We start from the raw sequence: 25,100 nt of genomic DNA, 5'->3' as shown, positions 1-25,100 counted from the left end.
GGAACAACCCATGGAAATAACTGCAGAGTTTAGATATGTTTTATTGGTGTTTGATTCAAGGATAGTTTAAACAGATTTTCTTTAGTTGTTCTTTAATATGAATACAGAAGAAATTTCATTTATTTTCCAGGATAAGCATAAAGGCAATGAATTGAGCACATGTGATAAGTTTTTTTTTCCTTTTATTCATTTGCTAGTTTTAATATTAATAGGGAAAATATAGTTTATAGAAGAAAATTAAAATCACATTTATTTCTACTACCCTGTGATTCATTTTTTCTTTAGCGTGTACTATGTGCCAGACATTGTTCTAGGAACTGAGGTTATAGCAGTAAGTACAACAGACAATCCTGCCCTCATGGAGCTGACAGTCCTAGAGGGGGAGTTAGACAATTTTTAAAAAGTAAATGATATAATGTATTACAAGGTGATAAGAACTATGGAGAAAAATAAAGTGAGGTCTCACATTCCACACAATTTCAGAAAGTATCCTTCACATTCTATTTTATGAGACACCCATCCCCTGGAACTGTGCAACATGGCTCTGGGAAGGAAATTCGCAGACATTTGTCAAGACTAGAAGGAGAAGGGAGTGTGTTGAGGGGGTGGCTGGATTTCTTGAGAAGGTTACATTAAAGGTTTGAAGACAAGCTAACTAAAGGAAGAATTCTAGGCAGCAAGAACAGCCCGTGCAAAGGGAAGAACATGTTTGTCAAATCTAAGAACCCACAAGGAGGTCAGTGTGGTTGGACAAGAGTCGGTACAAGAACAGTAGCAGAACATAATGTCTGACAAGTTAATAGAGAAGCTTATGAAATGAGGGTGATATATAGTCACTGGGAAGTTCTGAGCAGAGAAATCTGACTTATGTCTTTGAAAGGCCACTCTCACTGCTGTGTAGAGACTACACCATAGGGCACACAGTGGGCAAGAAGGGAAGCCAGTAGACCTATTAGGAGGCTAATGCAACAATTTGAGAAAAAAAAAAATGATGATGGTTCAGGTCAGGGTGGCAGCAGCTGTAGATATATCCTGAATAAAAGGCCGGTTAAGTTTCTTCTCATGTAACATACAAAATAGTAAGAATAAAAATAACTTCACGGTTTTGATACCGTTTTTTGATACCATTGCCGTATGGAGTGCAGTTGGCCCTCCCTATCAGTGGACTCCACATCTGTGGATTCAACCAATCACGGATTGAAAAGATTTGGGAGGAAATAATGGATGGCTGTGTCTGTGCTATAAAGGTACAAACTTTTTTTTTTTTTTCTTGTAATGATTCTCTAAACAATACAGTATTCCAACTATTTATATAGCATTTACATTATATTAGACATTATAAGTAATCTAGAGATGATTTCACATATATGGGAAGATGTGCATATGCTAATACTACACTATTAAGGGACTTGAGTATCCACAGATATTGGTATCACAAAGGATTCTGGGACCAATCCCCCATGGATGCTGAGTGCCAACTGTATATCTGTGCCATACTTTTCTATCAATTTTTGTGCGTTTAGTTGTATAAAATATTTTGAGGTTGTAATCCTAAATCACCTACTTCTTTATACATTGTTCACTTAATATAACACATATAATAAAAGGATCTCTTACATCCTCAAATGCTAGTTGAGAATGTGATATTTAAAGCAAAAGTTACGTAGCATTTCACAAATCAAAAGTGTTACCCAATACTCAGAATTGAGAATTAAAATGGGTTCTGTCAGAGATTGAGGGGCAGTTTGCAGAACTCTTTTCAGAAAAGAAATCTATTTGTGTTTGCTGTGCTTTTATCTTACCATTTTTTCTCAAGCTCCTTAGCTTGAGAAATTTCCCGAAGAGTTTATCCTCTGAGTTTGGTGAGGAAACTCAGAGGAAGGGGACCAGGGTCCTTCTCTTTGCCGGGCAAGGGTGACCTCGTTCTAAGATGATCCTTTTCCCAAGCTGACTGGGCTTTTCTCACCTAGCATAGGCCTGGACAGGCTGGTCTTCCTGGTCCCTAACTCACAGTCTTCCCAGCAATACTAGTGGGATTCAGATATTCACCTACCACCACTGCCCACACACAGACGGTGAATGTTACTAGGTTCTGTGGGGATCTCTTTAATTTGTGTCGCACATAGGCTGTTCCCTCAGCTGCCTATCACTGTAGTCTGGCTGTCTTCCTTTCAATCTTATATATAGACTTTTCCATGTTTTTCTGCTGGCAATTATGTCTAGTATTCATGTTGCCATTTTGTCTGGAAGTCTCTGAAACATTCTGTGCATGTGCGGTTTAAGTACCACATCAAATGGAAATTCCAAGGCATACTAAACTTATTTTTTAAATCACTATTGACTAATTGTATTACCTTATTTCTTCATGATTTTGACATCTATTTTTATGGCTATTTCTGGCACATACATTTGAATCAGAATTAAAACACATTTTCTAATTAGAGTATTATAAGTTGTAGGATGAGTCTCAGTCACTACTCTGTTGGGATTTGCCTTTTATTTCTTATTAGAATGATAGATGCTATTCAGCTTTCCACATGAACAGCTCACCCTAAAAAATGCGGGTCTTGCTTAGAGGAAAGCAGATGAAAGAAGAAAAACATTGACTGACTTGGGCTTACTATGGGTATCACTGATTATCATCAAGAAAGATGCCTGCACAGGATGAGGTACCTCCTGAATTCTGTTGTGATCCACGTTAAGGAATGGAAAGATCATCTAAGTTTCCCATGGCAAGTAGTCACCCATCAATTCATTCTATACATATTTATGACATGCCTATATGTGTCAGGCACTATACTAGGCTCAGAGGAACAAGTTGTGAACAAAATATAAACACTTGTCTCATGGATAATTACTTATAATAAGGACAATAAATAAATGCATACCATATCAGGCGGTTATAAGGGCCATAAGCATATATACACTGGGGTAATAGGACAAAAATAGGGCAAAAAATGAAGTTGCTATGTCACATAAGATGGTCAGGACAAACCTCTTTAATAAGGTGGCATATGAGCAGAAACTCATAGTAAGGGAGGAATTAAGCCACATGGTTATATGAAGAAAGCTTGGTGTGGGCATAGGGAAGTAAAGTACAAAGGCCGCAGGGTGAGAGAATGCTGGCCTCTTAGAGGAACTGCAGAGAGGCCGATGTGGCCATAACAGAGTGTGCACAGTAGTGTGGTGGGAGATAAAGTGAGCAGGTCATAGGAGTACACTGGGTCTTGAATCCTTTCTTGCCTGCCATATCCCCATTACTGCCATATTCCTATGGATCTTGAAAATGTTTATATCTTCTAGAGCTTTCTTTTTAAGAATTGTATACATTTAAATGGTGCAAATGCAGTTTTGTTACATGGATATATTGTATAATGGTAGCTTATAGTGTAACCATCCCCCAAATAATGTATATTGCACCCACAAAGTAATTTCTCACCATTCACTCCTCCCCTACCCTCCCAGCCTTCAAGAAGAAACAAGACCTTAAGCTCATTATCACTGTCATGTTGTCACTTAATTTTTTGGAGATTTATGGATGACCAGCAAAAATTTGATTTAAAAAGGCTTACTGGTGATGAATTAAGCTGAGAAAGGTGACAAGGAAAAAAATGTGATAAAGTAGATGGGAGAGTAACAAAACCAAGTTTATTTGGCATTGGAGACTATTGTGTTTTGCCTACCCAATCGTTTCCCTTTAATTCCCCCTTTCTTTCCTGGAGGACTCCAATTTTGTTTTATAGTTCATTCCTATCTTCAGTCATATGCAGCCATTTGCTCTGAGAAAATGATCTTTCTCCAGGATCAGGAGTGATGAATCTTAGGTAGTCTAATCCAGTCATGATAATTCCACTTCCCTCATCAGTAAATGACTTAAGAAATTCCATGGGACCAAATTGGTCCAATGAAACATGAATAGTAGTCTAGAGGAGGACCTTCTGGTAAAAGTATCCTACATTTTTAATAGATGGAGATGGAAAAGATAGATACCTCCAGATGTTGGTGGATTAGGATAACATGGCTGAAACTGCTGCAGCCATCTTGGGACCGTCAGGGTCGGAATTAACATGCCGAGGAAGATTGCCATGGTTAAGTGATTGGTCTTGGCACTCTCTGCTGAGAGAGATTTGCGTCTTGCTTCAGAAAGGAGTTCCAGAATCCACACCAAAAGAAGTCTCAAGACTCCTAGAAAGAGATAAATAAGACACTTGGAAGTTGTAGTCTCACTTGTGATAACAAACATAAGAAACACTTTTTTCATCTATCAACAGAGAATCATCAAATATCATTGAATGCTGCATACTCCAAAAATGTTGTTTGCAAAAGAAATGCTTACAATCTGTTGTCAGAAGAAAGAAGTATATGAAAATTTTATAAAATCTCAATAAAATAATGCTTTTATCTAGATCTCACACATGAGAGAGAAGGAGAGAAAGAAAATGAGAAATATATATTCATATATTCATATGGGAAAATGCCAGAAGCAAATGGACTTAATATTAATAGCAATTACCTCTGGATGATAGAATCAAATGGGATTATATGTGTAAATGTTTGTGTTTATTTTTATATAATTTTTCATTTCAACATTTTATAGTAAAGTAGAGCTTCTACAGTCAAGTAAAAGTTAACATTTTTTCAAAAATCAAAGAAAGATGATCTCAGGGGTCCTGCAGGCCTTCTGTTACACAGGTTTTAAAGACTGTGAGTCCTTTCTCTGAAACTGAGAGAGGCCCTCAGTTAACCTTTGCCCCAGTCCAGCTCCTAAGTCAGATTCTAGCCTCAGTTTGAATACTTCATGGAAGTTGGATGTCTAAATTGTTCCAAAGAACTGATGAGATTCTCTGCAGTTCACCCATTCACTGCCTTTCTCTATCTCATGGGGCCAACAGGCTATCCCTACAGTGAATATGGAACTGTCAACTCAGGGGTAGCCTGGCCTTCTTAGGCTGCCCTAACTTTCGTAAACTGCATAGGCTTAAAATGGTGGACTATGGACTTCATAAGACCCTTCTCTTAGGTTATAACACTACCTACTGATGATCTACACAAAACAAGAATGGTACTGACAAGTTTTACTGCATAAATATTTTTCTATCCCCAGGGCCAAGGCAGCATGAGGCTGAACATGCAGATGATATCACCAGGATTGCTGCATAGTACAGATTAGAATTCAAGTCAGCTTGAGTCACACAGGGGCTTGGGGCCTCTAAGCTAATGTATGGTGACCTGCAGAGGCTAAAATAAGGCAGAATCTAGACTTTTCCACTAGTTATAAGACTTTGAAAATAATTGCTGAGTCATTGATAAAACACAACATTTAGAGCTAACATTTAGTATTTCAGAATACACATTGCAGCAGTCTTATTCTTCCTATTTCCTGGCATAAGCATAGCATATAATCTGTCAGCCTGTATGTAACAGAGCACTCTTGGCATATTGTTTATCTGTTTCATGATAGGAAAGAAAATGAAATGGTGGCTGAACAGGCATACTGTGTGTTTTTATGGGGACAGTCTACTAGAGTGACTATCAGCATAGTGATGTCCCAAGTTGTCACAGTTTAGGTTACTCTAAAATCAATGTCTGAGGAAAAGACTTGGGTACAGATAGTTTGCTTGGGATGTGGTGTCCTGAAGTAGGAGATAGTGAGTGGTGGTGGTGGAAGGAGGACAATCCCATATAATGGTGTGTTGTCAAAGTCACTGCTAAAAGATTTTCAGCAAAAACCAAACCAAAACAAAAACCTAAAGTTGGTCATTGGGGTCCAGTGTCACTGAAACTTCCGGAGAAGGTGTAAAGGACTCCCAGAGTTGTCTGCCTGCAGGCTGTGAAACAGGCACATTTACCTACCAGCTCCTTTTGTGCACTCTTTGGTGCTGCATTGGTGCAACTGCTCTCTAGTTTCAGGCTACACTCTACCCAGGTATCCAGCATCTCTGAAAACTAACTCTGGGAGAAGGTACTGGGACAGAAATAGAACACTATGTGGCCTTTGCTTGAGGTAGGGTACTTTACGCAAGGTGAGTCTATGCTTTCATGGAACTGTTCCCTAGAGCTAAGGTGGCCAAGGGGATGTGACATGGGCTACTAAAGATCCTGGTGATTTACATCCCTTAGAAATAGCATTTTGGGAGTCAGAGCTGGGACAAATTGGATTTGGCCTGTGTAGTCTATATTTTAATTCATTTATTGAGTACCTATTAAATTCTAGGTACTGGGGAAACAGAAATGGATAGGATCCCTTTTAAGATTCTACTTTAGTACAGCAAATAATATCCTTTAAATTAAATGTGTGACCTACTGTACTGAAGCATGCATAGGATGCCTAGTGAGGTTTCATGGGGAAAGCAATTTTATTCCATACTGATGAGGACTCTCAGCAGGTAAGAGTTGGGACACACACACGCACACGTATACATATATGTGTGTGTGTACAACTGCGTAATATGTATACATGGCAGAGTAATGATTGCCTGCATCATGTGAATTATTTATCCTTATTATCCAAATTCAAACGTAGAGGCACTTTAAGATTTATGGAGTACAAAGGATCACACTATATATTGTCTTCAGTGAAGTGTATTTTTCTCCCGATTCATATTTATGCTTTGGATACTTTTATATTTCTGGTTTTCTGGTACCTATATTTATTGCAAAAATGAAAAGCATTCATGAAGCTTATTCCTAGGGCACAATTTGTATTCTGAAGAAGAAAACCTTTGCACCTGCCACTAAAATGCATTCACTTCTGGGGTGGAATGCACCAGCTGTTCCCAGTCTCCAACGGCACGCCAGGCAGTTCAGCACCAAGAATGGGACATCATATCCCAGGCAGATGAAACTGGTGAGGAAATTTCAAGTCGACAGAATGCAATTACCGAAATTGAAATTAGGCCAGGGGCATATCAGGAGGCCCTTCCCATCTGTTGGGGAAAAGGATCACCAGATATTTACTGAGGGCAAATGGTCAGAATCTTAGCTTTAGGAATCATTTCAAAAGCAGAAAATTTAAAATATACCAAAGGAAAACTGCACCTGGTATAAAAATCATATCCCTTCTCTGGAAAATAAATAATTTTAGGGCCTTGAGAAGCTCAGCCTTTTCCTGCTCTGAGAGAAAAGAAATGTTTATGGATGGGGTAGTTAAATATTTCTACATCAGCTACTCTTAGCAAAGACATGCTATAATGGACAATTGGTTATACTGGAACTGCCAAAAAGAGATTTCCCAAACCAAACATATTGAATCCAATACATTTATCCCTGGTTATAATGGATAGAGCTTTCCATTATGAGCTTATGAAACAACACCATTCGATTTTTCTAGGGGCCTTGATATAAGCATTGTTTCTTTACCAGAAAAATAAGCTAATTTTTAGAGTTTGCAGCAAAAATAAATAAGCTGTTGTACGGGCCTTGACTAGTTCCTGTGTGACAACTATACATCAGAACCGTAGACTCTGCAGGTCCATTTGGTACAGGGATCCTCTGCCTGTAATCCCTGTCCTTGGTAACATTTGTACCTTTCTCTGGGGAGGATGACTGGTGAGGGAATAGATGAATTTATCTTGGTGTTTGTACCCTTGTAAACCCAAGCATTGGCATAAGGTCCGCACAGCCCTTTAGAAATAAATGAATAAAGCATTTCACACTAGATCATGGTTTGGGGGGGAATCCATGTCCATCACATCGAGCAAATAAACTGACTTTCTTTTATTGATTCCTCTCAAGAATTTGCCTTTTTTGGGGACTAAGAACCCAACATTTCCAGCCTGAGGGAAGAATAATGGAGGCACCTCTGGGCCAGACATCTTCTTTTCCAGCTGCTGCCTTTTGAAGATATGGTGGCCTCGGGTTCCCACATGCCACACCCCAAAGTTGGTGCCAGGAAATCTCTGTACCGTCCCTGCAAGTCACTATTTGATAGCACATTGCTAATCCTGAAAAACTCTCACATCTCTTTCCCATTGAATATAAAGAGGAAGGAAAAGAGTGACCTGGGTAATAAATCTTAATCAGTATTAAAAGAAAACAATTTTTTTTTCTTTTTTTGTTAGGGTGGTTCACTTTGCACTCTTTGCTGGCTAAGAGGCTGCATGGGGGTGAATATGAGAGAATGGCCCCAGCTGGAAGGGGTGAGACAAGTTTAACTGTCAGATTTAATGCAGCTGCCCACTATGAGAAGGAAGAGATCAGAGGCAGGCTATCTACAGGCTGGGTCTCTCACTGTCTCCTTCCCCCAATAATGTCACCTTTCACTCATCACTATGGCAGTTAAGATCAAGAGTCAAGATCAGGGCGGTGGCTCATGCCTGTAATCTAGTGCTTTGGGAGGCTCAAGTGGGAGGATCGCTTGAGGCCAGGAGTTTGAGACCAGCCTGAGCAACATAGTGAAACCTCATCTCTACAAAAAGTAAAACAAACAAACAAACAAAATAAAATAAAATAAAATAAAATAAAATAAAATAAAATAAAATAAAATAAAATAAAATAAAATAAAATAAAATAAAATAAACAGGAGTCCCAAAGTCTCAGGGGCCTCACATTCATACTGGTTTCTCTACCACACAGTACTAAACATTCCCAGAAAACCTCCTAAAATGAGCTCAGTACAACCCATCCTGGCCATAAATGGATACTGTTCTGAACTCTTAAGAGGTACAAGCATTTCATCATACTTGCTAAATGCTAACCTGAGCTTTGCCACATTTTTACTAGTTGGACAGAACACATTTCTTAACATTTCTGTTTTTGATTCTTGTTAATTGGTGAGTACCAAAGCACATCTCTCACAGAGGAAAACAGAGAACATATTAGTTAAGTTTGATCCAGAACTCGCAAATGTTAACACTTGGCATTATTTAGAGGTTTAGCTTGTACTAATTACCTCTTAGCTTTACTAGCCCTATATAACAAGCTACCTTCTGCATATTTTATGTGAAAGCTGATTTTCTGAAAGGATGAGAGTTGTAGGAGCAGGGAATGAAATAGGTGCTAAGTTTTATTTCCTGCTAAATAATTCTCCTCTCGGTGGGTAAACTTTTAGTAGTTAAATTGCTAAAAACAAAGATTCTACACTACAGGAACAAATCTCCAGTGACAATTATTTGTCTGTGTTCTTAGCATTTATGAGTCTCAGTAAAGTCAGTACATTTATGTTCCCCCCATTACCTTCGGTCATAAACTTACTTAAAGAAAAAAGAATAATTACGTTTCCTGACTGCATAATGAACATAAACATCGAGAATACTGAAGCCCTGGTGGGACGGATGGAGCATCTGGACTACCAAGGGTTTAACTGTTTTTGAGGCACTGGCAAAAGTGTCAGGCGAACTGTATGTCCACGATTTAGTGCTGTTCACCGGGGTGTCATCTCTACAAGGCAAAACATAATTTGTGGTGCTTTTTTTTTTGGTGTCGGGTCTAAAGTTGCTGGGAAGGACTAGGAGTCTGGCAAACCCTCTGGCTCAGGTGCGACAATCTCATGTTGCTGATGTGACCCTCGCCAGCCACCACTTGGGGCCAGTGAGTATACCCCATAGGCAGAGAGACACAGGCTCATCTTAGTTTAATAGCAAGTGTATTGTAGCCATCCAGGAATCTTGGAATCAGAAGGTGACCTTCAATGACTAAGTACAACCTGCGTTTTACACACAAGGCAACTGAGGCTCCAGCTGGGGGATTGATATTGCCAGGGACAGTCACTTACAGCCAAGAAACCCTGCATGTCCTGATTTTGGGTTTGATACTATTAAATTTCTTCCTCGGGGTCAGGAAGGTGTGGTGCAGCTTAGAGACTGAGGACTAGACAAAGAAAACAGAGTTAAGAAAACAAGTAAAGTAAATGTGAGGAAATTAAATTTTTCCTTTGTAGTTCATGTGAGTTTACTCTTTGTACTGTGATCAGAAAACACAAGACCTACTATTTTATAGCACAATAAGGTGATTATAGTTAATAATAACTGGATATTTTAAAACAATTTTTAAAATGTAATTGGATATCTCATGTACCCTGTAAGTATATACACCTATGTACCCACAAAAATTTAAAAAATTAATTTTTTATTTAAGAAAACACATCAATGCAACTTTTTTACCACTAGAAGTGTAAAAATGAAAATGAAGGAAAATAAGAGAAATTTCAGCACTTTTCTATCAGTGGTGAAAGTCTAGTGTTTTTAATCCCTAATTGACCCCAGTTGATATTTTTGTAAAAATAGAATGAAAATTACTAGAAAATGAAAAAGCACAAAGCAGACTTCCAAAATCCAAGTCCAGCCTTTATTACTTATAGACAAGAGACAATCAGTTCTTTAGACAAATGACCATAAAGTTGCTAGACATGAATTCTTTATCCCTATACTCACTGGTCAGGGATGTGTAAGTTTGCCAGTCAGCACTTGTCTGCGGACCACAGTTTGGGAAGCATTGCCCTTCATCTCCTTTTCTGTTCTGGTTTGCATATTTTTCTGGTCTCTCTAAATTGTACTTTTCTGGTATCGGGGACGGGGATCTGGACATCTGTCATTCTAGCTAGTACTTTGTTGTGTTGAACAACAATTTAAGAAAATAATTTAAATTTTCCATCATGCCAAAAGGAAAGATATCAGCTTAAAACTATAACAAAAACAGAGCTCCTGGAATACTGTATCGCTTTATATCAGAAACACCACTGGTGGTTTAAGTCTCTCTTAAAGGGCAGTTAATTTGGGGACACTTTTGGTTTACACAGTTTAAGTGTAAAAAGGATAGAAAATGTTAACCATTGTCAATTGTCATTCAATTTAGAGACTCTGTCAAATCTTCTGTGTCTTCTGAAAGGCCTATAAAGTGTCTCAGTACATCAGCTGGGAGTAGGGTGCCCAGATTTAGGCTGTAAAAATACCAAATACCCAGCTCAATTTGAATCTCAGACAAGCAATGAATAATTTCTATAAGTATGGTTCAAATTTTTTTGAGGCATACCATATGTAATATTTTAGACATACTTATATTTTAAAGCTTATTATTTTCTGAAATTCAAATTTAACCAGCTGTCCTGTATTTTATGTGGCAATTCTGATTACTAGCCTTTTGGCATGGACTTCTGCCACTCTAGATTTTTCTGGGGAGAAGAATTGGCCCTGCCAAATCAAATCTAGCCATATCGACCATATTTGCTTAGCTATTGGCAGCTGGAAGCTAGAAGTCAATAAAAGTGAAGATATTTCTTTCAGAAAAAATGTGTTTCCCTTGCGGCAAAGAAGTTACATATTTTTCCCTACCTTGAGGCTTTCAGTTTCATGTTTTCTAGTGCACTGCTCCGCTGATGGTACTAATCATGGTAGAAGGCATGCTTGTGAGAAGGACCACCTGGAACCTACCACCTCCATCAGGACAAAATTCACTCAATGGGCTGCAAGTAGTGGAATTTGTGGTATCAAAACATACAGAAGGCATGGTGAGAGACTGAAAAAAAAAAACCCACCATTCTTATAACACATTATAAATAAACTGTTAAGAGATGTATCAATATTTGAAAAAATATAAATTTAGTAAGAAGTACATAGCAAAAGTCCTATATTAGGCTGTTCTTGTATTGCTATAAGGAAATACCAGAGACTGGGTAATTTATAGAGAAAATATGTTTAATTAGTTCATGATTCTGCAGGCTGTATAGGAAACAGATCTGTCATCCGCTTCTGGGGAGACTTCAGGGAGCTTACAATCATAGTGGATGGCAAAGAAGGAGTAGGCACATCACACGGCAAAAGCAGAATCAAAAGTATGGAGTAAGAGATACCACACACTTTTAAATGACCAGATCTTGTGAGAACTCACTATCGTGAAGACAGTACCAAGCCACGAGGGATCAGCCCTGATGATTCAAACACCTACCACCATGCCCCACTGGGGATTACAATTCAACAGGAGATTTGGGCAGGGACAAATATCCAAACTATATCAAGTGCAAAGGTAGAATTAGAATGTTAACAGTGAAAATGTTGCATATTTTTGCAGGTTTAAACCTTTCAAAGACTTATCCTTTGCCATTCATTGGTAGCTGTTATTATATCATTAAGTGATATTTGTCTTTATGTCTTAAATGAGAATTTTGACATCATTTGGATGTAGAACTAATGCGCCCAGATTTTAAGGAAGGACAAACTTTTCTTAAACTGATGTTTGGTTCAGATAGAGAGGAAATTACTAAAGTACACATACAATTTATTTTTCTATTGTCACCTCTGGGCTTTTAAAAATGTCTTCTCACATAATAATAAAAATCTATGCTTTGGAATATACTTATCCTAAAATTTCTTTTAAAATAATGTTTACTTTAAATAGTGAAATAACATGTTCATTTTAAGATAAATTAGAAAATGCCAAAATTTGTCAAAAAGAAAAGTAAAATCACAAAATAACTAACCACAGAGGAAAAATTTCACCGTGGTTATTTTGATATTGTTCTTCCATTCTCTTTGTATTTCATAGTTGAAAACCTGCATGTATAATATTATATTCTGATTTTTTTCCATTCGTTATTCAACCTGAACATTTTCCATATTGATAAATGTTTTCTCAGTATCATTTCAATGGTTGAATCATAATCTATTCATTGGTGACTTATTTAACCAACCTGCTGGGACTGGACATCAGGTTACTCCAACGACTTACACTTAAAATGTTATCTGGTGATCTAATTTAGATTTTTGAACTGAAATGAGTGGAAAATGATCTTTAAGACTATTTATTTTGTTTAAATTATATTAGAAGCGTTATAGACATTTATTAGGAATGCATTAGCGTGTCCATCTCACTGACTTTTATAGCTGCCTTATTATCTTTCAGTATATCAGGATTTTCCAAAGAAGGGGAACCATACTTCATATATATATATGAAAGATTTTAAGGAATTGGTTCACACAATTATTGTGGGAGCTAGAGGGTCCCCACAGTAACCTTCAGGGCGAGCCAGCAGGCTGGAGACCTGGGGAAGAGTGGGTAAAAAGTCTTGAGTTCAAAAGCAGCCTGGGAGCAGAATTTTTTCCTTCTCTAAAGATCTTGGTCTTTATTCTTTTTTTTTTTTTTTTTTTGAGACGGAGTCTCGCTCTGTCGCCCAGGCTGGAGTGCAGTGGCCGGATCTCGGCTCACTGCAAGCTCCGCCTCCCGGGTTCACGCCATTCTCCTGCCTCAGCCTCGCGAGTAGCTGGGACTACAAGCGCCCGCCACCTCACCCGGCTAGTTTTTTGTATTTTTAGTAGAGACGGGGTTTCACCATGTTAGCCAGGATGGTCTTGATCTCCTGACCTCGTGATCCGCCCGTCTCGGCCTCCCAAAGTGCTGGGATTACAGGCTTGAGCCACCGCGCCCGGCCGGTCTTTATTCTTAAGGCTTTCAACTGACTGATGAGTCCCACCTACATTACGAAGGGTAATCTGCTTTACTCAAAGTGCCCTAATTTAAATGTTCACCACATTTAAAAAATACCTAACAGCAACACTTAGACTAGTGTATGACCACGCAACTGGCACCATAGCCATGCCAGGTTGACAGGTTCAATTAACCATCACATTTGTCATCCAAACAGAGTTTATACTATGTGATAAAAAGCCATGCTCTTTCTTTCCAGTTTTCTGTCTGTCTCCATGCAGACACAATTGACTTATTTAGGCCTTTTATGTATACTGTTTTTCCATTTTAAACATGAAGGTTATCTTTTCCAATTTTCAAATAAAGCATTTAAGATTGCCATCAGATGATGCTGAGGACTAAGCCTGTGGGCCCTATACAGACATGAGTCAGGATTATTCCTCTACCATGTTGTGACTGGGAAACTTGGATAGGGTAGTTACATCCTCTTCCTCTCGATTTTCTCTGTTGTAACGTGTGAAAAATCGTACCTACTTCCCAGGTACTTGTGAATATTTATTGAGGAAACATTTATATTCCTAGTAGTATATACTGTGTAGTAGGCCATCTATTAATGTATTTTTTTTCTTTTTTGTTTCAATTAGTTCAGGCTGCTATAACAAATTACCATAGACTGAGTGGCTTAAGCAACAAACATGTATTTCTCACAGTTCTAGAGGCTGAGAACTCCAACATCATGGTGGCAGCAGACCTGGTGTCTGATGAGGGCTTGCTTCCGGGTTTGCAGATGGCAGGTCTTCTCATTGTATCCTTACATAGCAGAGAGGAAAGAGAAATCACCTCTTCAATGTCTCCCCTTATAAAGACACTAATCCTATTCATGAAGCCTCTGCTCTACTGACCGAATTATCTCCCAAGGGTCCCACTTGCTGATACCATCACATTGGGGTTAGAATTTCAACACATGAGTTTGGGGAGGATACAAGCATTCAGTTCATAACACTCTAACTTTTTTCTTTTTTAGCTCATCAACTCCAGTACCCATTTCTAACAGTCACTGTACAAAAACCTTTCCCTCTTCAGAATACCTAATATTTTAACAGTGCTCCTCCCAGAAAATCTAACATTTTTAACCTTTTGGGTGTAAGCCTCATTTACCCTTTTATTTTTTTTCACCAAATAGTGTCCATTAACCACTAGCACATAAATGAGATGATTTTAGAGAAACCATTTACAGTAGTTTCCTGCCCCCGTAGCTTCTTCCCAGTTTTGTTTTCGTGGCTTCGGGTTTCGGTTACCGGTGGTAGAGTATGACATTTTAAGAGACAGAGAGACTCATATAACTTTTACTACAGTATATTGTTATAATTATCTTTTGTATTATTATTGTTGTTATTCTCATATTGTGCCTAGTTAATAAATAAATCTGTCATACATATGTATGCATAGGAAAAAGACATTATATATAGGATTCAGTACTATCCAAGATTTCAGGCATCCATTGGGAGTCTTGGAACATATTCCCTATGAATAACAGGGAACTACTCCATTTATTTAAGAAATATTAAGAGTGTATTAAATCCCAAGGACTGTTCTGTGTGTCAGAATATAATGTGTTAAATAAATTCATTGCCCTGTGGAGCTTAGATATTAGTGGGAGAAATACCCAAATAAGAAACCCAAAAATGTATAACCAAATTATAAGTAATGTTGTATTAAACAGGTGGCCTAGGATAATCTGTGGTAACAATCACCACATTTTACTAGTACACTGTAGCAAAGGTTTATTTCTTGATTATGAGAAGTCCACAGTGGCTAGTCCAGGCATCTATCCAAATTTGCTGCCCTCAGCTTTCCAAGATGCTCCCTTCTTGCGGCTCCTTCATGTCAACACGTGCTTCCACTAGAGAAGAATCAAACAGCAGCAGCTAAAAGTTTTTACATGTGTCACTGCTGCTTCATGTTTTATTGGCTTTGGCAAGTCACATGGCCAGGCCTACTTTCAGTGGAGTGAGAAAGTGTGAATCTTGGTAACCCCAGTGGTAACAAAGAACTGGATTTCCCTACCACAAGTATTAAATGCTATGAAAAATGGAAATATAAACAGAGGATACAGGATGTGTAGTTTTTGTAAAGATAACAGAAGAAAAATCGACATAAGCCTTCATGTGCATTTTTGCTTTCTAATAAAGTACGTATTTCTGAAAAAAATTAAGTCAATTTAAAGAAAACTGTTTAATAACTATTGTTACAAATTGGTTCTCAGCTATGGGAAAAAAGCATAAAGATTATACATGAATGGCTGGTGTTTAGAAATATAGAGTTGTTAAATCCATTTGAGGACAGGGACAATAATATTTATATTGGTACCCTCAATTATTTAGGCACAAAGTAAGTATGCAATAAAACTCTGTAGAAATTAATAATTCTCATTGTTTTAAATTCTTCTTGCTTTTCTACCTGATTAAATGTCTCGAACTAAATTATGGTATAATTTTGTCCTGAGGTTTGATATTGTCTTTCAAGGCCAATTGTAATCATCTTTACATTAATATTTTTATATTCAACTCTTGTTTAAATGTGGACCACACACACTTGGATCACTAGTTGTCTCTCCTAATTTGTCTTGGGTGTTTTCCTAAACTATTGGTGAATATTCTGCAGCGATAAAAAAAAGTTGTAACAGTACCTTAATGTTGGCATTTGAAATCTACCATTTTATCTTTTTTTTTTTTTTTTTTAAAACAACTTGTGTGTTTAACATTCCTTTGACAACTGCTGTGTTGGAGAGGGATTTCATAAAGTTAAATTAAGTGGGCATAAAATGCCAAGATTTAAAAAATTTCTTTCAAGGTCATGCATGTCCTTCTTAAAGATAGAAGGGTATGTATGTAGTTTTTAGGGTAGTAGAATTATGGTTTGTCTTTAGACTTCTGTTCTTTTCTCTTGCTTTTGACTAATCTTTTTATTTTATTTTATTTTATTTTTGAGATAGAGTTTCCCTTCTGTCACCCAAGCAGGAGTGCAATGGTGCAATCTTAGCTCTCTACTACCTCTGCCTCCCAGGTTCAAGTGATTCTCCTGCCTCAGCCTCCCAAGTAGTTAGAATTATAGGCATGCACCACCACGCCAGGCTAATTTTTGTATTTTTAGTAGAGACGGGGTTTCACCATGTTGATCAGGCTGGTCTCAAACTTCTGACCTCAGGTGATCCACCCGCCTTGGCCTCCCAAAGTGCTAGGATTACCAGTTTGAGCCACTGTGCCCAGCCTTGACTAAATCTTTATAATTTAAGACACAAATCATCCAAACAAAGGACTCAGTTATTCTCTGAGTGGATACATCAAGAGCAAACTAGAAGAGCGTCCTCATCTCTACCCAGGTGACCTTCATTTCAGCATTTTGGTGCCATCGCTTCCCCAGTGGCAGGTCTGAGGCATCATCTCAGGCCCCTTAGTCAAAAACTTGTCCTACATCAGTGCCTCAGCCGGCAAGGTGGCTCAAGCCTGTAATCTCAGCACTTTGGGAGGCCGAGACAGGCGGATCACCTGAGGTTAGGAGTTTGAGACCAACGTGGCCAACATGACAAAACCCCATCTCTACTAAAAATATAAAAATTACCCTGGCCTGGTAGTGGGCACCTGTAATCCCAGCTACTTGGGAGGCTGAGGCAGTAGAAACACTTGAACCCAGGAGACAGAGGTTACAGTGAGCTGACATCGCACCACTGCCCTTCAGCCTTGGCAACAGAGCAAGACTCCATCTCAAAAAATAATTAAAAATCAATCAATCAGTGCCTTTTCTGTCTGTTCCGTGAATCATGTGAGTCAGTGAGAATCTATGCCCTTTGATGCAGTTTACTGTTCTTGGATTTGTATGAAATTTGTTGCTTAGTTGGCAAATAGGACGCAGCTGTCTTCTGATATAGAGAGTGCCTTAAACCAGCTACCTCCTACCTTAACTTGATCACTTAAATGGAAAGGGCTACTGCTCCAACAGAGCAGAAATGATATAAAAACTATTTCTGATGTGAGTATCTTGCCTCCTGAATTGCCATGGCTACTGGTGTCTCTGAGGGAAGAAAATAAAAAATAAAAACACAGGTTTTACAATTCCCACAGGTAGTAAACCTACTTTGCATTACTTAAGAAAAGCTTTAGAGATGCAATGAGAGTTTTTAAGCTAATGACAATTTATGCCTAAAACATTACAATAATCCGATGAAATCAAATAGCATTTTAAAAAGTAACAATTTTGTGTAGAAATTGCTGATAGCATCAACACATGCTGGGAACTTTACAGATAATGGGCTATATCAGTTTTGGCTGAGGAGTTATTTATTTGGCCTTTCATTTGTAAATAAGACAGTATTCTTTTCCCTTTAAGGAGTATCTAGACCATGTATTAATAAAAGACCACCTTTGTCCATGGTGACAGAATTGGCCAAAGCAATCTTGGCTTTTGGTCTTACGAGACAAAACTTGGAGGAACATTAGTAGGTTGTTTAAATGACAGCATTCTATAGTTGAAGACGACTAGATGTAGAATCTGAATATTTGGATAGAGTCCTTGCTGTACTGTTAACTATCAGTTATTTAGCTTTCTATATCAGTTCTTTACTAAGGTTTATATGATCTGGCCCAAGGGTACCTCCCCAACCCCATTTTATGGTCTTTACTCCTTACTTACTTCATTTCAGCCTCTCTGGGCCAGATCTTGCACATTCCAAAGCCACAGTCCCACTGCAGGCCATTCTGTACTTACTGTTCCCTATGACTGGTATGCTTTTCCCCCATATGCAGGCTGGCATTTGTTAAGCAGATCCAACATGTTACAAGGTGTTTTAAAAGCTTCATGTGTTTATCTGGGTTGGTCCTCGACATAAATATATGAAGTGAATAGTGATATTTAATGGATGAAGAAACTGAGGGAGATGAATGCAGAAGAGGCAGGATTGGAACCAGGCAGTCTGGATGGGATCCAAGGCATTAACACTAAGTGTTCTCACAGCGCATAATACCCAGAGAATGGTTCACGCCCTTGCTTTGACCTTAGGAAAGCATTTTCCAAGGCTGTTCCTTGGAGAGCATTTTCCTATCTTGTTTAAAGTAGAATCTCTGTGACTTTGTTTCTCTTTACTCTGTTTCATATTTCCTTACAGCACTGTGTATTTCCTGACATTATACTGCATATTTACTTGTTTATCCCTTTGTTTGTCCCCCCTCCCCCCGCCCACTAAATATAAACTCGATGAAAGAAGGACCTTGTTCTGATTTACGTGCCTCTATATTCTGCACCCAGGTCAATTCTTGACTGTAAAAGGGACTGAAATGTACTGAAAAAGGGATGTAAGTCAGGTTGAAAAATTATTTATTATGTTTAACATGTGGTTCTTCAGACATTTACTGAACACCCATTTTGCACTCAACTCTATGCAAGTTTTTGGAAATATAAAGACAAATGAGAATAATGTGACCTCCTGCTCTCCTAGAGTTTAGAACATCATGGAAGAAACAAACAATAAGCATGCAAATACATGTAGAATAAGCCTTCTATGAGAGCAAATATAAAGTGCAGCAGAGAAGGAAGGGTTTAGAGAAAGCTACTGTGAGGAGATGATATCTCATCACAGGAGATGAGACCTGAAGGACAGGCTTAAGGGTAAAAGAGGTGGAGATGGAGTTGGGAGAGCACTCCAGGAAGACAGAATGACAGAAGGCTCTGAGAGCATGTTCCTGTCCTGAAAGTAGCTCAGAGTGACTCCGGTGTAGGATGTGAGGGGCAGAGTTGAAGGTCCCAGACTAGAGTAGAAAGCCAGGGCCAGACAGCTCGTCAAGTGTCCTGAAAACTATTCCAGAGTCAGGACTTTATTGTTTGAGAAATGTGATGCCACTGGAGGATTTTTAAATCAGTGTCATTTTAAGTATCTGATTCAGCATGCTGCCTTCAGCCGGGAGAGTTGGCAGTATTTCTATTTTATAGATGGGACAACTGAGGCCCCAAATAACACATTTAAGAGATAGGTGGGGTTGATTTAATATTCTCAGTCACCATGTTGTCAGGGCCTCCTAACTCTCTTACCCTCTCACCTCCATCCTTCCTTCCTTCTGATTGTTATTCTTGTCAAAAGTAAAACATAAAACTATTTATCTGCCATCCTTATTTGTATCCAAGGAACACGTATGAACTCACACAGCTTCCAGAAACCAGTTCCCCTTGGTGGAAGCCAGTTGCTTCAGGGGTGGTGCGGCTTGTATGTGGATGGACACCATGTGTGCACTGAGCCCAAATTCTCTGTTCTTCTTAACTAGGAAGCTGGATTTGTACCAGGGACTTTTTATCTTAATAGGCGACTCTGGGCTCAGGAGAACAGAGCCGACTTGACAAAGTAGAAAAGAGCTCAGTACTGGTCTGCCCACGCTTTGGGCATGCGTGAGCACTCGCAGCAAAACACAGCTGGCACATCTAATTTTAGCCTCGCCCGCCTTGAAAAGGGGCCCTTTAAGGAAATATATTTTCTCTGAAACAATTTGTATTATAATGTAGCAGCTGATAGACATGACAGAATATTATCATTGGTGGGAAAAAACTCCGCCAAGTAATTATGATTTTTGTTCTTTTTTTTAGATGTAAAGTGATTAAAGCATCAGTGCATCAAAATAATCATAAAGAGAGAGACAATGGGAGAAATATATTTTATTTGTAAAAAAAATCTGATAAACCTAAGGAGTCTTTTTTTTTTTTTTTTTTACAAAATGGATGTGATAGAAAGGGTTATTATTTTTGATATATTCAGTTGATCAGTCCAATCTGATGACATGTGGCATTAACAGTAGTCCTGGAGTAGACTCTAAAATTTCTTCAATACTTAGTATCCACCAGGTTTTCCAGGTAGTAAAAGGTTAGTTTCTCAATCAGCTCTTGGATGCGTCTGGCTCTAGTGTGTTAACAGATTTTGAAAGCATCCGGGACTTACTTTTTTCCCCTTTAACCAGCAAGGTTAGTTCCTCTGCCTTTATTTCTTTTCCTTTCTCCTTTCCTTCTTTTGTCCTCTCTTCCCTCTCTTCTGTGTTTTGTTCAGCAGGGTGGCTTACCTTGGAACTTGGCGAAAAGAGGAACAAAAAGCAGCTCTTGTGTGGGGTAGATGGAGGACGGATAAGAAATAATCCACCGCCCGCATTGGAGTTCTTCAGGTTCAGTTCCAGCGGCAGCAGCGTTGCTGCAAAAATCGCTTGCTATTCTAGATAGCCAGCAGAGGGAATCGGAACTTTGCTTGCAGCAGGGGTTGAAGCAGCCTTTTTTTTTTTTTTTCTTGGAGGAAATACTGCAGCCTTCTGGACTGCGTACGCTGCTCCCTGGAGAGGCTCTCTCGGTTCCACCCACCGGCTGGAAGGAGGGGAAGTGAATGAAAGGACAGGACAAGCCCCGAACACCATGTCACTCTGGGAGGGAGACAGCAGCAACTAAGCTGTACAAGGTTTTTTTTTTTTTTTTTTTTTTTTTTTTTTCTCCTTTTTTTTTTCCTTTTTTTTCTTTTTCCCTTTTCTTTTTCTTTCTTTTTTTTTTCTTTTTCTTTCTTTTTTTCTTTTTCTTTCTTTTTTTCTTTTTCTTTCTTTCTTTCTCTTTCTCTCTCTTTTTTTCTTTTTCTTTAAGGTGGGGAAGGAGACAACCAGGAGACAGGAAGCTGATCTGCAAGGATTCGGAGTTGTGTTAAAAGGACTTTGATTTTTTCCCCCTTTACGAACGCTGGCAATTGACATCACTACAGACAGCCTGGTTAGAGAACAAACTGCCTCATCCCAAGTGGACCCCGGCAGCTGGGGGAAGCCAGGCAAGGTCTGGGAAGGCTGTGTGTGGGTGTTTTTTCTACAGATCTCACTCCTCACCTTTTTTTTTTTTTTCCTTTGGTGTGTGTTTTTTGTTTTGTTTTGCTTTTTTAAAAAAATTCTTGCTGTGTTGGAACTAGCGAGTGGTGGAGTCTCAAGCCTCATCAGTCACCGGGACTGTCAGGAATAGTGGTTTAAGAGGAAGCTCGGCCTGGGGTACTATACCCTGTCATCCAGTTCCCTGCCTCGGAGATAAAGATTCCAGCTACATGGGCAAACGCCTGGATCAGCCACAAATGTACCCCCAGTACACTTACTACTATCCTCATTATCTCCAAACCAAGGTATGGCTTGACCCACCGTCTGGCAATCAGTGTGGTATCCTTCTGCACTTGGGATGGGAAACAGACAGGCATGTGAATTATTAGTTAACCCCCACCCCCATCACTTCTTCCTGCTTCTTTGAAATTAGTGACATACCAGTGCAGTTAATGAGGCAGAAGAAGACATAAGAAGAAAGCAGCAAACCCAGAATTGTAGCTTTCTCTTTAAGGAGAGATAATAGTTTCACTTGAGTTCAGTTTCCTTTGTTGTTATTTGGCAGCATAAATGGTCCTGATATCAGGAAAGTCTTTTGCAGATGGGCACGGATTTTAGAAAGCAGATCACAACAGTGATTATCAGGCACGAGAATATAATTTCAGGGGCTTTTCTGGTGAGCTGTTCTTTGTTTGTGGCTCTAAAGGTTTTTCTTACTAGATAGGACGTGCCGGGGTGGGGGTAACTCAAACTTTTAATCGCAGAGTATAGAATGAAAGAAGGGTGTGAGAAGGTATAGGGCTCCTACCAGAGTCTCTGAGAGTTTGTTTATTTTTGTTTTTAATTTGCCTTGCATATTTTATTTTATATTGAGGATGATCAGCATGCTATAGACTGCATTCGGAGCTTTACAATACATTTTCATTACTTTTAAAAGATCTAGTTTTCTGTGTAGCTGCCATGAGGAGGCCTGAGTCTTGAAAAGGAATGAAATGTAACTGATAATAGTTGGACTTGAATTGGTTAAATACCTTAGGCTTTATGTGTGTGTGCTCAAATGACCATTAGGGGCCCAGAGGCAAGCCCACGTAAGTAAGCAGTGGGCAGTACCTACCCTGAACTTTATCCTGCAGTTAAGACATGAAAGACTCTCAGGTGTGAAATCACTGCTCCAATTTGTCAATTACATTGGACTTGATTAGGGGAAAACATGTTAGCAGAGTGACCACCTTGAGAGTAGGGGTGATAATTACTGTGTGTTGCATTAGCATTAGCCGGACTCTACCATCTCCTTAATAAATAAATATGCCGAGAGTGAACAAGGCATGCCTGAATGATCTGTGCTGTCACCAGGACTCGGTGATGTGATTAGGGTTTGGTAATTCATGCTGTAGTTATCTCTCATTTATTTTGTCTCATCCAACAATGCCTATTTGTAAACCAGACTGGCAAGCTGACTTTCAGTATTATATGAAAGATTGTTGCTTTATTTATTTATTTTTCAATTGTTTTATAATCCACCCTGCCCCTCCAAGGTCGACTCACACTGCTATTTGCCTTTGTGAGCATTTAGTTTGTGCTGCTGATGCTTAAATAGACTAGCCCTCCTGCTTGGTGCCTTGAGTTTTAACTCTTTGGGGGTGTTAGGTAGAGAATGCTGCCTGCCATTCGTCAAGGAAATGGCAGAGCAGGGACAAGTTAAAAGGGGAAAACTTACAGTCATTTCTCATCCCTCAACGAAACAAAAACAATAAACTCAGGTTGCATGAAAAATATCGGACATTCCATCCCTTTTACTCATTTCAAAAATTATACTTTGTTTTGGGTTCTTGTTTTCTACTATGGTGTATATTCAGAAAAGAAACTTTAGATTGAAATGAATAACATAATTGTTTTTCTGTTTGAGACCTCTTTTAACCTATTACTAACAGGAAATAGTGAATGTTATGCACATTTTTTTCAAAGACACAGGGTGCTGGATGAGCTATACTAGTAGAAAGTGTGTGTGTGAGAGAGAGAAAGATGGGGGTTAAAGAGGGAGAGTGGAGTAGAGAGGGAAAAGAGAAGAGCCTGAAAAGTAGGGAGATTTTAGATATCTGCTTTGGAGTTCTATGTAGTTTAGTGTTGTATAGACAGGCAGCATCTGGATCTTGTTACTCTCAAGCTAGCCAACGCCATCAACTTCTGGAACATTTTTAAAGAAGTTAGATCCATTAGGCATTCTATGTTGATATTTGGATAATCAGATCAGGATAGTAGGGAATATAAGATCAGCTACTTTGCCTATCATGGTAGTTCATATTGATTATTATGTTGTAAAACGTTGACAATGCTTTGAAGTTGTCCTATATTGTTATGGTGGCTCTGAAATGACAGACATTAATAGCATTCCTGGAAACTGAAGATGTGAAAACGTGCCCTGTTTTGAAACTTGCATAGAGAGGAAATGAAATGAAGAGTCAATGTGCAATCACATTTTAAAATGGGGGTACTGGGGAGTTTCTGACAGGGTTAACAGTGTACAATGAAGCACCATCATGTTTCAGTGTCACAGGAAAACAATTAGGTTATTTCCATATTGCTTTTTGTTCCTTCTACACTTATACCGCAAAATATAATTTATAATAATTTTAAATGAAGTACATACTTCTTATATTTATTTGGTAAACCTGGATGGAATTCATAAAATCCACTCTTTGTAGCCTTGGCTTAGAGTTATAATCCAATTTTAGATTCATAACTATTTAAAATGATGCTGATATGTCAAGAACACTTACATTTGATGAAAATAGAATTTTACGGTAGGTAAAAATCACCTTCTGGTGATAACATATCTTAAATTTTTCTCTTAATTGAGGTGGGTTTTCTTCCTGCCAATCCACAAGGGCTATTTGCTATCATTAGTTTTTTGGGGAAAATCTTCATGGGATTTTAAAGGATTGAAATGTTTATTACTATATTATTTCAGAGAATGCACACATGCTGAACTCTCTTTTTCTACTTGTGTAATGATAAATACCTCTGCTATTTTTTAATGATAAAACAAAATGAAAATGAGATTTAAGAAATAAATGCAGATGTTTCCATTCCCTGGAATACATAGTAAAGTTTTAGAAGAACTTGTGACACTTCCCTGCCTTCTCTGCTCCTGTTATTTAACATTGAATTGGAACCAAGCTCTCAACTTTGCCTCTTTAAAAATAAATGTTTATGCTTCTTCAAATAATTTTTCAAATCCTTAAAATGTTTTATATTAGAAAAATATACATGTAAGTTAAGATGAAAACCCAGTGGTTGACTCGGAGCTATAATGTGTAACAATATTATCATCCTATGCTCCCTCTTTCACACCTCACATCTTTAAAACGTTGTCATTTGTCAATTTTCTTTTTGATGAATTTTTTTTTCCTACCGAAAGAAGCAATTTCAAGGAGGAACATTACTTTGGTTAAGGAATAATGAAGAAATCTTAGTGACATGTTATGATATTTAAATAAGAAACAGCTGGATGAAAAAAAGTTTATCAAGGCAAATTTGCTATTTGGAAGGGACACCCAGAATAATCAGCAAGTTTTAGAGAAAGGGGGCTCAAAAAATAGTTCATTAGCTTAATGACAAATTATAAAATGTTTGATTAGTTGTAATCCAACATTTTTCAAGTATTTTATCACCCTTTCCAAAAAAAAAAGCAACCTGTTGCCGTTGAATTATGAGATTCCAGGTGAATTTCATTCTGAATTTTTGAGGTACTTACCAGGCGGGGGTGGGGTGGCGGGGGGAAGGTGCAGGGCTTGGGGGATGGGGGGAAAGGTGTGAGGGTGGGAGGTAGGGGGTTCTTGAAAAAAATTTCGTTGAACTAGGTAAGCTTAAAAGAAGAAA

At 38.5% G+C, this 25,100-nt stretch overlaps 1 long non-coding RNA gene across 1 annotated transcript; it reads right to left on the bottom strand.

The window, feature by feature from the left end:
* Window positions 1–3,752: 3,752 nt before the first annotated feature.
* On the bottom strand, window positions 3,753–20,552 carry LOC115900023. The gene is made up of 3 exons (XR_004059708.1): window positions 20,451–20,552; window positions 14,065–14,166; window positions 3,753–4,185 (listed from the first exon to the last, which is right to left on the bottom strand). It is a non-coding gene; the product is annotated as an uncharacterized LOC115900023 (long non-coding RNA).
* Between the last annotated feature and the right edge of the window lie 4,548 nt (window positions 20,553–25,100).

Source organism: Rhinopithecus roxellana, chromosome 1, assembly GCF_007565055.1.
Source record: "Rhinopithecus roxellana isolate Shanxi Qingling chromosome 1, ASM756505v1, whole genome shotgun sequence".
NCBI lineage: Eukaryota > Metazoa > Chordata > Mammalia > Primates > Cercopithecidae > Rhinopithecus > Rhinopithecus roxellana.
Note: the sequence above shows the minus strand (reverse complement) of the source record. Positions and strands in the feature narration are given on the sequence as shown.